Source organism: Pogona vitticeps, chromosome 3 (assembly GCF_051106095.1).
Source record: "Pogona vitticeps strain Pit_001003342236 chromosome 3, PviZW2.1, whole genome shotgun sequence".
NCBI classification, from domain to species: domain Eukaryota; kingdom Metazoa; phylum Chordata; class Lepidosauria; order Squamata; family Agamidae; genus Pogona; species Pogona vitticeps.
In genome coordinates, this window is record NC_135785.1 from 198,585,726 (window position 1) to 198,603,654 (window position 17,929).

At 42.4% G+C, this 17,929-nt stretch overlaps 1 long non-coding RNA gene across 2 annotated transcripts in view; it reads right to left on the bottom strand.

Annotated features, from left to right (window-relative positions):
* Positions 1-17,929, bottom strand: part of LOC144588196 (uncharacterized) — a 383,241-nt gene that overhangs the window by 154,222 nt on the left and 211,090 nt on the right. The gene's annotated exons all lie outside the window — the stretch shown is intronic.

Consider the following 17,929-nt stretch of genomic DNA (forward strand, 5'->3'; position numbering starts at 1 on the left):
CCATTCACTGCAGATTGCTTTATCCTGCTGACTCTGATTCTGCCTCTGATGAATGGGTTAGAGTGTCTGGCTGCTGCACTGCCCACCATTGTATATAGAGCAGTCTGACTACTGCCCAAATTTTTCTGTGTACTAGTTGCTGGGGGTTGAACACTATCTGCAAACCAGTGCAGCACAAAGTGCAGTGCAGTTCAAAGGACATTATCCTCTTACTGCATTCATAGATTGCATGTTGATAATACTGTACAGACTGAGGGATGATCCAATGTCATTCAGAAATTCTGCTGAGTTCCTGATGTTCCACAGATATAGTTAAGCCTCATGGAATTTGTGAATGGAGAGCCACTCAGACTGTGTTAAATACTTGTGACCTTTAAGCAGTATGGATCACATGCTTTTTATTTATTTCAAAAACATTTCCCCCCTAATCCTAATCACTTGAACTGTTTCTCCGGCAGATTTCACAGAATCCCATTTTCTCTCTCTTTCTCTTATATTTTTTTTTATTTGATGAGTACAGTTGAAAATGCAAGTGATGCAGTTCCACTATAATGTAAGAAGAGGATTAGAGTTTTCCTGACAGCAAAGGCAGGAGTGGGCAGGGATTACAACAATGCATCTGACGTAGGAGAGACAGTTTATGATGCATCAGAGCGACTAACAATTATAGAGAAGCCAAGAAGGATGGGGAATGAATAGAACACATACTCCCTGGGCAAAGTCAGTCATGTGTGTTGTGTAAGTCCTTCTTTGTTCTGTAATGTCGTATTGTTCCATTTCCTTCACAGAACTGAGCCCGCCCTGATGCATTGCCACAGTAAAAAAACCTAGATGTATGTACTGTGTGAGTTGCAGTGGAAAGAAATCTGGTTTTGTAATTCACTTACCCACTTCCTGAAGATTCTTCCTTCCCAGTCTGATGATATGTGGATATATCTAAGCTCTCCCTACAAAATGTGATGTCTTGCAACTGTAAGTTATGTTTTTTATTCCTCTATTCCTTCTTGGGAGCAAGATGGTGATGGGACATTAAAGCCATGAATTGATTTAGCATTCAGTGTATATTTACTTGTACTTTGTTTTAATCATCAGTATTTAACAATCAAACAGCAAACTAGATACTGTATGACAAAAACACACTGAGGGCAAATTTATTGACAATTACGAATCTGTACAAATTAGAGAATTTGGGATATAAATAAGTTCATGAAGGAATAGAAAGATATGAGCCGTTTCATATCCAACTTTGTATTCTCCTGGTAAATACAAATCCTAAATATATACAATGAGTGTAGCAGCTCCCTCTGGACTACAGGCAGACTATATCAGCAAAACTGCCACCATGAGGGCTTTAAGAGTCAAATCTAACCACTTGTTACTGACGTCAAATGGAAGAATCCAGCTCTAACTGGCTGCTAAATGACCACAGAGAACAAATTACAGGACAAAGTAGCTTCAATTTTTTACATTTACCTCATGGCAATGTGGTGGAAAATCACATAAGCTTGCTGCAGTGACATCATGGATGTCGTTCAACCGACAGGGGGTGTTTTGTGCCAGTCCCAATGGAGTAAACTCTGTACACTTTGTTTGCTTGCTTCTATTCCAATTTCCTAACTATACACACTTTTTTCAGGACAGCTGCTGAAGTGTAATTTTAATGTAATGACAAAGATCACTGTGGCTTGTTAAATAGTACTGTTTATGAGCATTGAAAGTGGGCCTGAAAGTGGGACAGGGGAACTTGACTTTGTGCCCAACAGTGAGCAAGTCCCAGGCTTTTTGGAACAAAGGGCTACAATACCCATGATCCTTTGAGGAAGAAGATCACAACATCATCGGTTACAGCAGCAGCATTCCGGTGCAGCACTTGGAATGGATGCAAAGAATCTGGAAACCCAAATTTCATCCAATGCTATCCACACTAGAGATGGGATATTTGTATTTATATATGAATAACCCAGACGCAGGTGGCTGGGATCCCTAGTCCCACTTCCCTGAACCGACCCATCCTTTTACAGGTTGCCACACAGTGCGCATGGCCAGCATTCTGCTTGTCACGCCAATCTCGGCCAAAACCTGGCTGCTGCTTCTCCGCCTTCCTGCTCTTCCGCCGTTCCAGCCAGGGGGCGGGATGATGAATCCCCCCCCCCCACTCAGCTGCTGAGTGGCCAGAAAGTAAGTAAGGCAGAGAAGTGCCCATGGGGCTTCGTCTGAGCAGGACGCTGACCATGTGAGTTGTGTGGCGACCTGTAAGAGGATGGTTTGGTTTGGCAAGGAGGGACTGGGGATCCCAGCCATCTAGGTCTGGGATATTTGTGTTTGTATACAAATATGAATATATCATCTCTAATCCGTACAATTCCCCAGTTGATAGTGAGGTTCAACCAGGGGTGGCAGACCATCAGAGACATCTTGGGCACAGAGGCAGGATGGTTCCCAAGCTAGGCTTGATTGTGGCCTTGCCCCAGTCCATTTAAGGGGATTCTCCTAGTTCCTGGGCAAGCAGGCTTACTTCTGCTGCCCTCGCCCCCTGGTTAAATCCCAATGCCTCAATCCGCTGTCCCCTAACATTGTGGCATGAAACAAGAATAAACCCCAAATATCCCAAACTGCTTACGTTCTTACATAGTGACGCAAAAAACACCCACAAAACATTAAAGGCACACACAAATAGAACAAATATTATTCTCCATTGTGAAAATAGCTATGCCCAAATTGCTCCTAGGACAAGGGAGAGTGTGAGGAAGACTGGCTAGTAAAAGAACTGCTGGAGCAAGGGAAATACACCTCTTTTTATACCGAGCAGACAGACTGCTTGCCTTAGTCCCACCTCTCAGCAGCCTGGCTGGTCAACAGGGAAATGGCGGGGGGTCCTTGTAGAAGCAGACCTGATAGCATCCCAAGCACCTTGCTGAGGACCATGTGGGATCTGCCAGGACACTGGAAGCCAGCCGCCCAGCTCCCTTCCCTGCCATGGCCATCACTCCAGGTGTAACTGAGCATCCCAGGCAAATCTGGGCCCCATCTTTTTAGATGCATAGTAAAAAACCTGTGCAGGCATTGATTTTGAAACCATAGTAGAAAACCTCAGGTAGAAAGACACTCACATATTTCCATATGTCCCTGACTACTGTACCACTGACCTGGTATAATTTGGGCAAGCAAAAGCCATAACAGGCCTTGCAAAATGCAGAGGCACAGCAGATTTATGATAAATATTATATCAGTTGAGAAAATATAGGATTTGGCAGAAATCCTGCTATGCAAGGTGTTTAGCTGCTGCTTTAGATGGCTTTAAAGGGGGATTAGAAAACTGATAGAAAAGAAGTACTAGAAGCTACTATTCAAGAGGCAGGATCAGAAGTACCATAACTCTGTAAACCAGTCATTTAAAACAAGAGTGGGAGAGGGCTGCACTTGTGGGCAGGTCATCCTTTTGAGGAGAAAGGTGGGATAAAAATATTTTAAATGAATGAATGAATGAATGAATGAATGAATGAATGAATGAATCCTTCCTTCCTTCCTTCCTTCCTTCCTTCCTTCCTTCCTTCCTTCCTTCCTTCCTTCCTTCCTTCCTTCCTTCCTTCCTTCCTTCCTTCCTTCCTTCCTTCCTTCCTTCCTTCCTCTGTTTGGGAAGCAGCACGCTACCCAAAAAAGGGCATTTGGTGTGTTCAGCGTGGCTCTTCCTATTCTCTTATGCAGCTGTGTGCACCCAAGAAGCAGTAATTCTTGTTCAGCTTTCTAGAAATAACATTATTACAGAAGGAAACTGCTGGAATCATGCTATTGTTGTGTGTTGGCAAATGAAGTCTCAGAACTTACTTTAAAGGAGGTGTGAGTGAATGCCATCTGTTTCAATTCAGTCCAAATTATTTGTCCTACAAATAGCAACTGGTTTGCTTTGTAGCTTATCGCAGTGGTTCTTAACCTTGGGTTACTCAGGTGTTTTTCAACTGCAACTCCCAGAAGCCCCAGCCAGCACAGCTGGTGGTGAAGGCTTCTGGGAGTTGCAGTCCAAAAACACCTGAGTAACCCAAGGTTAAAAACCATTGGCCTATCCGATTTTATTTCTTTCTATGCTTTTGTTTGTCTGAGCAGTGAAAAAGCATGAGAACTGGGAAATAAAGATCTCTTATCTGGAAGCAGAGGTGAAACTCAGTGCCATCAACTACTGTTCAGACTCTAGTGAGCAGACAAGTCTCATTCCAGTTTCCTTCTCTCCTTCTTTCTTCCTCACTCTTGTGGTATTTGTTTGTTTAATTGATATACCAACCGTCTGACCAACAGCTATTCTGGGTGGTTTACAACATAAAATAACAACAATTAGGTATCATAAAGTGCGGCCAAACAACAACAACAACAAAACAGTTTTAAAATACTGTGTATACTAAAATACTTAAAAATGTTTATTGGCAGTAGTCAGTCTCCTTATAAGAAGCAGTTGTTTCGGTGGAGTCCATAAATGGAATACTTTGAAATGCCTGTCATCATCATCACCTTAGAACTGCAGAGCTATGGGTCACCGAGTCCAGCCCCTGTCAAGGAGGCACAGTGGGGAACTGAACTTCCAACCTCTGGTTCCACAGCCAGATGCCTAAACCCCTGCACTATCCAGCAGTTTGCTGAAACAACCAGGTTTTCAATTGTTTCTTAAAACTCCCCAGCGAGGTGGCCAGGTGGATGACAGATGGTAATTGATTCCATAGCCAAGGAGTGACTGCCAAAAGACAGGTTTCTTGTTTTCTCTCTCCAGACCTCTCTTGGGGTCAGGATCCTCAGCCATCCTGCCAGGGATGGTCCAATAGGATTGGCTGACCTTATTGGAAGTAGGCGCTGAATCTTTAGTACACCCCTGCTTTAAAACTATAAGCTAAACGTGGATCCAGGATGCTAATGCTTAGCCTGTATGAAGCTCTAGTAGAATCAACCAAACACACTTAGCATTATATACCATTAAACTAATCTAAAGTGATTTCTCACCATACCATCAGGTGTTTAAAATATTTCAGTATTAGCACTATAAAAACTGTTAATGGAAGTAGTATAAGGGACTAAATGGATGATGAGTTGGATTTTAGTTCAGCAAGCAGATGGTCCATTGTCAGATGTCTTGGTGAATCAGTGGATCACATATTGGCGTGACATACGCAATCAGCAGCACTTTTTCTTTAGAAATGAAAAAGAATATCAAAGAGAAAGCTCATGCCAGCATGATGCAAGAGCTACAGAATGTATGACATCAGTGTTGGAATGCAGGAGAAGTTTCACAGTACTGTTCTGTAAATATTTGCTTGTGGTTTCTCCCACATAAGTGTATTTGGATTCATGGTCTTCATCTGTTTCTTGGATGAAACTAGAGATATTATCAATAGTGCCTACTTAAACCACTTGTATTTTTTTAAACTAATGTGCTAGGAGTGCAAATAGCAAACTAGCCTTGAAAAGATAATAATAAAAAGGACTAGAAAACACCAGTAACTGCTACACAATAAGGAATGCATGTGACTAAATGCCCTTTAAATAGTTTAAATGTGCACCAGTCATAATTCTCAAGAAGCTGAACCTTGATATGAAAGAAAACAATATTTACAGCAGATTGCTTTCATCATTTCTAGAATGTTTATACAGCAGGCTGGATCAGAGTTAGGGCAATTACTTTTAAAAAACCAGCTACAGTCACAATTCTGATCATTATAACTGGTTACAGTGAAAGTAACCAACTAGTGTACTGAGTAGCCAGCAGTGGGCTCACATGAGAGCCCTCCTCCCCCATTTACTGAAGTTATATAGAACTATAAAAGTAACTAAGACATTACAGTTGTGCCACAAAAGTGTTATGCTACCTTTTGTTAAGTTACAATCAGAGTGCAACATAGCTATGCCTGAAGCAGTGCAAAAAATGAAGTACAGTAATGATGTTACAGATATTAGTTACTAATTTCCAAGCTCTGTCTTAGACCCCAACATTACCCCTTGCACATAGGAGGTTTCTGATCCGGTGAAGGAACCTTACTGAGAGAAAACAGAAGAACAACCATGACTGATTCTGTCCTCTCTCTTGAGTTCTTCTGCCCCCTGAAAATCTGCTTCAAAAAGTTCTGAAGGACCCTTCCAAGCAGTGGGGAAACCACCCCTCTGGAAGCATTCTGAGCACACTTCAGATTAAGGGATGACATCGCTATTGGAATAAACTCTCGGCCTGACCCAAGATCTTTGTGTAAATTAGATAACGAGGACCACATCTTGGTCTGGCTTGGCCTTTCCTAATTATTTCAGTTTACCACCTTGGGATGCAACTCCTGGACTCACAGCTACACATTGATATCAGATGCAGTGGTATTAACACATAAATCATATCAGTTTATATGACTGCATAGTTACCTAATGACTACAGATTTCTTGTTCCTTTTTCTAAAATTTACAGGGAGGCTTATGCTGGCTGGGACATTCTAGAAACTATAGTCCAAAGAACAACTTTCCCCATCTGAATGTGTATAATCAGGGAAGTTGATACGTCTTTGGGTCTGAGTCCGAGTCTTTGGTACCAAGCCCCAAGTCTGAGCTCCTACTAAAAATAAGATTTTTCCCCCAGAAAAAAGGGAGGGAGGGGTATGTCGCCAGCTGAGTCTTGAGTCATCAAAAAACCAGAAACAAGCTGAGTCACCAGTGTGACTTAAGTATGACTTGACAGCAAGTCCCACGACTCGAGTCCCCATCCCTGGATATACAGTAATTAGAGACCATGTTGTCAGTGCATGTGTATTGCTGTAATACTGCGAAATTTTGCACCATAGCTTTGATTCAATTCATTTACAAACATCTTGCCTTGAATGAAATCTCTGAAGTTACTGTACTGTTTAATTATTTCTTTATTGTTTTTATTTATATCCTTTCCTCCTCTCTATGCAGGGAGTGGCTTACAGAATGCTTAAAGAACAAGAAACAGGTAAAACCTAAACAATTCATAGTATTAAAGCTCTGTTAAACATTGCCACGTTAAAACAACTACTGATTTTAAGCAACTTAGAACAATTTAAAGCAAGCACATAAGAAGAAACTAAAAAATGAAGCAACTCCCATTAAAAGTCTCTTCCTCCTCAACTAGTTGTTGCCAAGCTTTAACACCATATTGCATATTAACACCAAGATACCCAGGTCTCCTCCCATCGTTCTCATTTCTTCTATTACTTCCCTACTACCAGTCAAGTCCCTCTGCTTTCTAGTTTGCATAGAATTGGCAATGGCAGAATCTACGCGGGGATGGAGGTGGGGAAATATACAAGCTGCGAAGAGGTCAACTACCATTTCTCCACAACTTCCCCCCCAACCTGTTGCAAAAGGCTGAAGGTTGAGTTTCACATTTTGACTCTTCCAATTAGCAAATCAGCATCACTATCCTTCAACCCTGGAAGTGGTTCAGCAATTTTATTTTGTAAACAAGCTCTTTAAGAAGAAAATGGAGCAGTGCATGCTAGCAGTCAATGTGAAGATATAATCAGCCATGTTGCTTGTAAATACAGAAAATGGAGTATCAGTGTAGAAATTTTTTCTTTTTTGCAGGACAGAGAAAATGTATTATAGTTATTTCAATGACAACTGATGGTAAACATTTAACCAAACATTTAAAACTGGCCATTTCCAATTACAATACTTAATGAAGATTTTTACCTAGGTATGTACAATAAAAAGATATGAGCATCTGTAGAATTACACAGCCATGTGACATTATGCAAAAAAATAGACCACCATAACATCACAAGCTAAGGTGGGGCAAATAACTTGCAATTTCAGTTGTTGGCAGGGTGTGGTGGGAGTTTACAGTCCAGTTTCTGTAAAGGGAGGAAATGTGATGTGGTTGGGACTAAAATCTATTTTTCCCTGATTTTAAATTCAGAAGTCATCATTTGACAACTGGTTGGGAACCATGCTGAATGAAGCATGTTTCTGTTCATCATCATAATCACCATCTACTAGTACTTAAAATTAACTAAGCAATGTAGAGAGATTGAAAAACAATGACGTTTCCTACTTAAAGACTTAGAATATACAGCATGAACCCAACTGTTAGTCTCAACTAGAGCAGACCTACAGAATCATTCAGTCAGGATGTGGGGAGGAATACCCATTATTGATTTATCACTCAGGGATCAATTCTGTATTCTCGCTCAGACCAGCAGTTGGATCTAGGCTATTAGACTGAAAAGAAAGGGAAGAGGAAAAGAAATAAACTCAGGGTACAGCTATAGAAATGAAAGAGAGCAATCTAGTCTGGGTCACTTAGGAATGGTAGGGCTTGATTAGATCGCTCCTTCTGTTCACATGGAAATCACTCCTGCAGCTCTGTAGAAGCTGGTAAATTAACCATAAAAATAAAAATAATCCATCACACCCCAATAACAAAATAAATACATTTACTGGGATATTTTATGTGGCCACCATAATTTTCTTTCCGTGACAAAAACAATAAATTGTAAGCACCTGAAAGATGGGGTCATTACTACAATACTGCAAGTAAGAATTAAGGATGGGATGTTTGTGTTTCAAAGAATGAAAAGAAGCACAAAACTCTTCCTTCATTTTCATGTTTTTCATTTGATTCTTGAGAGAGTCTCCTAAACATGAATGATTCATGTTAATGAAAGGTACACGAAAATTTCATTTTCCACCCCTTTTTCATCCAATAGCATCATGAGGGCTGTTATCTGCAGTGAATCAAAAAGTCCAAGGTTGGTGAATGGGAATTTTGAACATGTAAAAGAGCCCAGGGTGTTGAAGCCCAGTGAGGAGGGCTCTTTCTTTGTCATTCCTTGTGAGTGTGCAAACTCCTGGCGGGGAAAGAGGAGTCTCCCCATATTGTAGTAATTTTGGTGGGAGGGTGAGGCTTTGATTGTATTTTTTGTTTTCATTTGCATGTTTGCTTTTCCTGGTTTTGGGGAGGGGCGGGGGGCTGTGCGTATTTTTTATGTTGTTATTTTTCTCCTGTTTGACTGACTTTAAAAATTTTTTGGTTAATTTGCTCTATATTCTGTTATAAGTGTCTGTTTTGCTGGGAGGGTTGAGAATGTTGTGGGTTTTTTTTTCCTTTGGAGGTGATACATAGTTGTTTGATGTACTGTTGCCTGCTTTTGGTATAGAGTGATCCTCTGTTGCATGAGCTCTACTTTTTTTGGAGTAGTTTCTATGGGTATTTAGGACTTTTTTGGGCTAGTATCAGAAAATACAACTGGTGTGATCCAAAAGAGGCAGTTTTGCAGAAGAAACAGAACTGCTCACAGTTGCCCAGAGAGTTTATGAGGTTTGGGACAGATGTGATGCATGGGTTTCTGCCAATTTCCCTTACAAAGATTCATGTATGTGGCAGGTTCTGGTGGGGGAAAAAAAATTAAGGGCTGGAGAAGACGTTACCAGTACATTGAAGAATGGAAGCCTTGCTGGGGGCGGGCAAGGCAAATTGCTGACATTTCCCCACTATAGGCAATCCTGGGGTTGCTGCAAAATGAACCCCTCTATTCCTTCCATTCCATCAACAGACATAAAAAATGGGAATGAGATCTCAGTAACCTCTCATGATGATATAGGTGAAATTTTTCAAAGGGTTTGGAGGGCAGAGAACCTCCCATCACAGCAGCAGCAACAGCAGTAGAAATTCTGTATTTTACTTTCATTTTCGCTGCCACTTTCTTGTGGTAGTAGAATTTCTCTTGGTAGTCACAGTTTTCTCTTCACATCATGACACAGTGTCATTTCAGGGTCATTTGAGAGGAGTAGGTGAAGGAAGAGAAGAGGATGTGAATGTAGTCTGCAAAGTTCTCCTGATCCTCCATAGCAAATCATCTGTGCATATCATCACCAATATACAGACAAGCTGACAAACACTGAATGACCACAGATTGCAAAACATAGGCGACAGTCTTAAGTAAGGAGGAAACTTTTCTATGTCTGCTTTCCCAGAAATTGACACAGCAGAGCACACTGTCACACCATTGCATGGGATCTGTTAAAATTGCTCATAGCTTTTGGGTTGTAGGAAGATCACATAATGGCATGTAATGGGGCGAATGTGAGGAACATCAGGAAGGATACAAGCGCTTGAGCCTAACTAGTCAAGTCTATTTTTTCCCAAATGGCATGGCTTTGGATGTCCAGTTTCATATCACCAAAAACAAAGTAGGTCAAAAGAAGACACTAAGGTAAAGGTAAAGGTTCCCCTTGACAATTTTTGTCCAGTCGTGTTCGACTCTAGGGGGCGGTGCTCATCCCCGTTTCCAATCTCTCTTTCATAGAGCCAGCGTTTTCTCCAAAGACAATCTTCCGTGGTCACATGGCCAGTGCGACTACATTGCATTAAATTGCATATTATATAAAGATGCAAAATTATAAATATTACATCATTGGAATCTATTCCACATGTGTGTATGTCCCTTTGGCTTTAAAAAAAATTTCCTGCTATCTGATAGCAGATAGCAGGGATTTAAAAAGATTAAAGTACTGTGTTTGCCCCCCCCCATCACACCCTTGCCTGGAGAATTTCTCACATCCCCTTCTGACTGCCTACCAACCCAACTGACCCTTGCCACTTCTGGGGAGTTGTAATCCAAAAACAACTGGGGACCCAAAGTTGGGAACCTCTGATTTAAATGTATCAATCAACTTGCCTTAAGAAACAAAACAGAAACACATTTGAAAAAGAGGGGCAAGGACTTCCAGAATATAGTCAAGTTACATGAAAGCTATTGTTCAGTAATAACTTACTGTTGGAAGATTTGATCTAGGGGACAGGAACAAAGCAAGAGAACGACTCACAACATTCTGAAAAGTCCTTTATTTACCCTCTGTTTATTACAAATATATGCTTCACACAACCAACCAAACAGCCATACACATGGACATCACTAGATCAGCAATGTAGAAATCAAACAAATTACATAAATGGAAGTAGAAAGGGGAAGTTGCATTCTCTCTGCCAAAATGGGTTTCAATACGTTTCAGTGGGGTTTTTAATTTCGTTTTACAATGTTTTCGCTTAACGGTGATTTTCCTGGAACGGATTATCAACGTGAAGCGAGGCACCACTGTATCTTCTTCTGTTCAGTACTACTCACAAAGTGACGCAGTGCAAGGGAAAATCCCAGAAGCTGACTTCATTTCCCATCAGTTAACCAGCTCTCACCGAAACATAAAGCAATGGTCAGAGCTGTTTTTCAAGAAGTGTGAATGGCAACGAGCAGAACAGGACACCATGTAGAATGGTAGTGAGTAGAGATGGGAGTATTCATAGACGAATACGAATATCCCCCCCGCAGGTGGAAATAATGAGGGTCCGGCCCCATAGAGCCGGACCGTCCACTTACTGCTCAGCCACTGCTGCAGGCACAGCAGTACCTTTCTATCACGCCATGCTCTGCAATGAGTTAGCCACTCCTGGTTGGAGGTGGGATGACAACCCTCTCTGCCAGGTCGCAGAGTGGCTAATCCATTGGGGAGCACACTGCAATAGGAAGGCGCCGCTTCACCCGTGGCAGCAACTGAATGGTGAGTGGAATAACCCTTGTTATTTCCACCTGCGCGCGCGGGGGGGGAATATCCGTATTCGTCTACAAATAACCTCATCTCTAGTAGTGAGCACAAGAGTACATCATCCTGACTGCTGCCATTGGTGTTGTCAAAATTCAGACTGCCCCTTGCTATGCAGTGACTATGGAGAACTACAAGGGATTAGAACTACATGGGATTTGAAAAGATCTTCAGATGTAAGGATTTGTCACTGGAGACCAAAACCAAGATCATCCACCCTGTTGCATATCCAATCATAAGAACATAAGAAGAGCCCTGCTGGATCAGGCCAAGGGCCCATCTAATCCAGCTTCCTGTATCTCACAGTGGCCCCGCCAGATGCCACTAGATACCTGTCTCCTGATACCCCTCTCCTGCATCTAGCACTTGGAGGTACCTTCCTTTTAAAGCCGGAGATTATACATCCCCGTCATAGTTTGCAAACTGTTATAGACTTTTCTTCCAGGAATCTGTCCAATCCCCTTTTAAAGGCATCTAGGCCAGATGCCATCACCACATTCTGTGGCAAGGAGTTCCACAGACTAACACCACGCTGGGTAAAGAAATCTTTTCTTTTGTCTGTTTTCACTCTCCCAACACTCAATTTGAGTGGCAGGCCCTTGGTTCTGGTATCACGTGAGAAGGGAAAGAGCTTCCCTCTATCCACCTTATTCATCCCCTTTGTAATTTTATACATCTCACTCATGTCCCCCCTCAGGCGCCTTTTCTCTACTCTAGAGCCCCAAACGTTGTAGCCTTTCTTTAGAACGGAGGTGCCTCAGCCCACTATGTAGAGGTATGAAACCTGTACAATAAAAAAACTTATATGGAAAAAATGATTCATTTGAAATGCAGTCGTGGAAGAGACCTTTGCAGGCACCCTGGGCTGCCAGAAAGATGAAAAAGTGGGTCCTAGAGTAAATAAAGCTTTCAAACTTTGGACATATCAGAAGAAGGCAGGATTCTCTGGAAAAGATGATAATGCTGTTAAAAGTTGACAGCAGAAAAAGAGGAAGGCAAAATATTAGGTAGATTGACTCCCTAAATGAACTAACAGGCTTGAGTTTATAAGAGTTTATAAGAGCTGAGCAGGGTTGTTGAGGACAGGATATTTTGAAGATCACTTATTCATACGGTTACCACAAGTTGGAGGCAAATTGTTAGCATATAACAACAATAATTTTTTTGGCAACACAATGTGTTGCATCATAGTACTGTATATAAATTAAAATCACTGGAAACTTTCTGGCATGATCCCCAGAAAATCCTTAATAACTATTTTCCAAAAATGCATAACAAACTATGAATGATACCACTTTAAATGATAATTTGTATTACATTGTTTTAATTATGCAGTTGTAACAGTGTAAGGAGAACCCTGATGAAAAGGACTTCTGGGAGGTGTACTGTGAACACTGTCATTCAGAAGTATAAAGAACAAGGAGCATAGAATCCCTAAATTAATGTTTTATATTTTAAAATGTTGCTCTTATTTCAAAAGCACAGAAATAACATTCATATCTTTGTGTTAAAAATGTTTCTGTTGAGACCTAGATAAGATATGGTTTTGTAAAATTAAAAAAATTAAATGCTGTCTTTTACATATATCAATACTGGGGAACATGTGGCTTACCAGATGTCTCTAAATTGTTGCTCACATTGATATCCAGAATCTGCAATGGTGAAAGATCATGAGAGATACATTTCAACAACTTGTAAGGGAATGCATTCCCCACTTCTGCTGTGCTTGATGGATATTGTGGGGCCTTAGAGTTTAGCTTCTGAATCTGTACATGCCTACTCATATATAATGGCACCTAAGGTCTATGGGATTGTTCCAACAAACTTATTTCTCAGTGGTGGCTCCTTCATTGGGGCAAATGAACAACCTCATGTTATGCCCAGCCTTCTTGCTTGCCTTCTTACCAGATGAAGTATCAAAACTCTCCCCACTTCCTGCAGTACTTATGTACATGCCTGCTTGTCTGTATCTGTGTACACTTATGAATAACTACTCTGCACTCCGCTTGTCACCTTTACTTCTGTGCACCTGTACTATCTGTCCTATTTTGCCAGCTAAAATGGTCACCAGCCACCACTGGTGCTGCTTTCCTCTGCCAAAACATGCTTAAGTCTAGAACTTCAGATGCTCAAGGTCAGCTCTTTCAGCATCTTGGTGGGGTCTTCCGTTCTCGATCTCTCCACAGACCAAGGGCATTATTTGTATACTGTGTTCTCTTTTCTCTGGTGATGGATTCACTTCCCTCTTCTCTTCCTCACCCCAGACTCAACCTGGATTTGTGAGAAAGGCCCATTTAGCATTTTCATAGGACATGATGTAGAAGTGAGGGAAGTGGACGGAATAGTGCAATCTTGCTCCCCTCCCCATCCCCAGTCAATGCTGAATGCATATGTGCAAGCTGGGGAGCTTCTAGGAATTGTAATTCAAAGATGCATATCTGGATTAACCTTAAAAAATAGCAATATTCTTCTAGCTGGAAAGAAGTGGGCAAACCTGGAAAGCAAGACGAGAGTGTATAGAGTTGCAAGGTTTAAAGTCTAGATACTGTACTGTGAGGTGGGAACCTTGCCAGTTACAGCTTCTGCTGTCATCACAGCATTGTGACCTGAAAGCCATTCAGGGGGAAGGGGGTTAGTTGGACAGTATTTCCCAAGTTGTTGTCAAGCAACCCAGTCAGTCAGTTGGCTGCAGGATCTTGTGATTATGGAATGGGTTGGCATTTATTTAATGTTATTAGTGCCCCCAGCAAGGGGGATATGAAACACAACACTGGTTTGGAGCCTGCCAACGCTCTTCTTCAAGGTTTCATATCTCCTGTATCATAATACTGGAATCTTACTTTCTCCTCACAACAACAACAGCAACATCAAGAACTTCATCGTGTGCTAGCTAAGTAATAACTTCCACACTAATTCAGAGCATAGGAAATGCCTTTTTTTTGGGACAAAATCTCCAAGAAAAAGTCGCGTCCACAAGGCAACTTTTCAAAGTCCTCCACAAAACTGCTCCTTTCATTGAAGTCAATGAGCAAGCCAGCTCATGTAGGAACCTTAGATATAATACACATCATGCAGGAGTCTGAATTGTGACTGCTTCCAGTTGCGGTGTTCACAGGGGACTCAGATGACCCTTGCCTTCAGTTTGAAAACCACCACCACCCCCGCCTCATCTTCTCTCAGCTTCTTTTCTCCTTTCTCTTACAAGGAAAAAATCGGTTGAAGAATGAAAGATGGAACAGTGCCACAATGGCTGCTGATTGGTAGTGCTGGGAACTCTCTACCTGGAAGCACTCTAGGATAACTGGGCTGAGTAGACTGATTTTATACTGAGATGGTGAAGGTGTGATAAAGCATGTGCTGAGAAAACACTGCAATGTTGGGGGGAAATTCAGACTGATTTGCTCCTACCTGAATCTTAGTGTGGTAAGATCTAAACAGCACTTTTCAAAACAACAACAGAGAAAGCAAAAATCCTGACCAGTCTGAAATCCAACCTTAAAATGGTTGCTGTCTCCAATCCAAAGCCAGCATATTGTAGTGAGCAGTGTCAGCCCTGGTCTCAAAAGACTTGGGTCCAAATTCTCAGCATGAAAACTTAGCAGGGGATGGCAAAGTTCAGCCACTCTTTGGACATCTCACCCACCTCCCGAACTCTATTAGGGTTACTAGAAGTCAGATGTAACTTGACAGCAACAACACTTCCACTCATCTAGCATAAACCAAGATAAGCACAAGAAAACAGTCAGCAGATCATGATGATGAATACTTTTAAAATCATCTGAGAAGCAGATGGGAAAAGGGAGGGGGAAGAGGAGGGATGTTTAGTGAGCAGACATGGGAACATAAGATGAAGTGACCCCAGAACACAGACCAGTATTATAGGGATAAATTTTGAAATGCAGGCACCCATTGTAACAGTCCCACAGACATGCAGACAACTCTATTGATCTGTAGCAACAAACCAAGAGTGTTCACTTTCACCAGGAGCAGGTTTTTTTTTTAAAGCCAGTGGTTCTTAACTGCCTGACTTGGTTCGTTTAGAACCAAGCTGCCCCTCTTTGCATTACTAGTGATAAATCTGAGGCAATGGGGCGATAGAGGATGCCATCATTCTTATTAACAGAAAAGCTGTGACTTTTTTTGCCAGTCCTTCTTCCATTATCACATTGTTTCTCACTGTTGTAATGTGCTTTTAAATCATTACCAATTATCCTTACCAATTATGCTGAAATACACATATCCACTCTGGAGTAAAACATATCTTTTACTTTAAACTGTGTTCTCCCAGGTTTTCAGGGCTGTGACTTACTAATATTTCAAAACGAAGAAGTGCAGGCTCCCACTACATATAGCTTTTCTGTATTAGATTGTACAGAATTCTTCATATGCAGCTGCTAATACTGGGACATGCTGTTTTTGTTAAACTTTAAGTGCTTTAGCAAGAACAGCAAGTTTCATTTCCTAGTAATAAACAGTATTATCTTGGTATTTCATGTAAAGTTCTTAGGGAGACCTACAAACATTAATGGATCATCGAACACAGAAGGTACATATCATTCATCACATAAATACGTCAAGGTTACTGTGGACATCTGTTCATAAGAACCTAGAAAACACAAAGCTTCAGACTTCTGTTAAGTCCATCTTCTTCTACAACCATGCCATCCTTGTAAACTACTGGGAGACAGTTGTGTACTATGAACTATGTAGTAGATGCAGACGAATTATGTAGTCTGTACAAGCTGTATGGTCTGATCTTACATATGTCTTCTTGTGCATCTTACATTTGATTGCTGTGGTATTTATTCCTAAGTGTGTAAATACTAGATTTCTGTGAAAATTATACTTTTTTATCTGCAAGGAATGGTACGTACGGAGGGACATGCTTATCAAATATTATTCATAAAGCATGTAAATGCATCTCAAAATGTTTCATATTTGTGCATACATCACCCGTATCTCGATTTTATCATATTTATGCTAATAACTCGGAGGAAGGGGAGGAAACCCAGTGGAACAAAAAGGGTGTAGCTGGCCTGGAGTTACGTAGAAAGGAGGTCGTGAACCATGTAATTGAGTGAAAATTACCTCTGTGTACACAAGCCGCTTTCCAACCCACAGCTCCTGCAGGCGGCGTCATCTCACTCCAGCGGACGTTGTTGCGGGCTGAGCGGCTTCTCGCCTGCCGGGGTAATTCGCCACGCTAATTTGGCGGGGTTTTGCGGCGTTCTCGTCTGCTCTCAGCAAATTGCCCGGGGTCGGTCTTTGGCCTCCTGGCGTGCCGCCCAAGAGCCTCGCCACTCCTCTGAGCTGGCGCTTGGCAAATGCGAGTGGCCTTTACAGTGCAAAAAAGTCGGGGCAAGGTGACCAGAAACGGGGCCCAGGACAAACTGTCAAGGTCACGCCGGGTGTTTTGGTTCAGCTCAGGTATTATTCGTGCAGCTCATAAAGGGCATATACAATCTACAAAGCACGTTTTTCTTGAACAAAGAAAAATTGAGGGCGACTCCCGCTTTATTACATCGGGAGCAGTGCGTTTTCACCACGAATTCATTGCCATCTGGCTAATTCGCAGCACACGGGCCTGTTTTTACATCTCCGGATTGGGCCAGATAAGGCTGCCTTAAACCAGGGAGAAAGGAGCAGCTAAACAATATTTAAAACACGCAGAAACATAACATACGAACACAATTAACCCATCCGTGGACTGAACTCGTGAACGCCACCCCCTTTCTTTCCGGGTTTCTCCCAACCCAGGCTGGGTACAGAACAGGTTTCTGTCCCGGTACGCCAACCCGGGTTAAATGTACACCTGGACGTTGCTCGTCTGAGTGAATGCCCCGTGGTGGCAGGGTGTAATCGCCGCCCAGGGTCTTGTGCCTGAGGATTTGTAATCCTATTTTGGAGCACATGGCGTGGCTCACCGGGGCCCGTCTGTGGCCACCCGCCAAAAGGTTAAATCCAGCCTACTCGGGGCTCTGGAGTCTATGGGGTTAGTCGAGGACTCGGATAAAGCACTGCACGTGGAGGTGGGTCAAATCCGGCCCGCTTTCCTGCAGCTCTAAGAGCTCAACTTTTATTCTAACCGGGCTCTAGAACGCAACGGGTTAAATAAAGCTCATCCTGGGCTCGGGCGCGCAGAGGGTTAACCCCGGGCGGCTGCGGCTCCAGCAGGGGGCGACCCCTGCAATGATAACAAACGGTCACGTGGTGGGTCCAGCGGGGCGGGCTGTTTTCTCTCTTCCCTCCCCCCCCCCCGCTCCCTCCTCGCCTTCCTTCGCTCGCTCAGCGCGAACGTCACCCCTCCTTCCCGGTCTCCAGGGCGACGGGTCCATCTGGGCGCGCGTCAGAG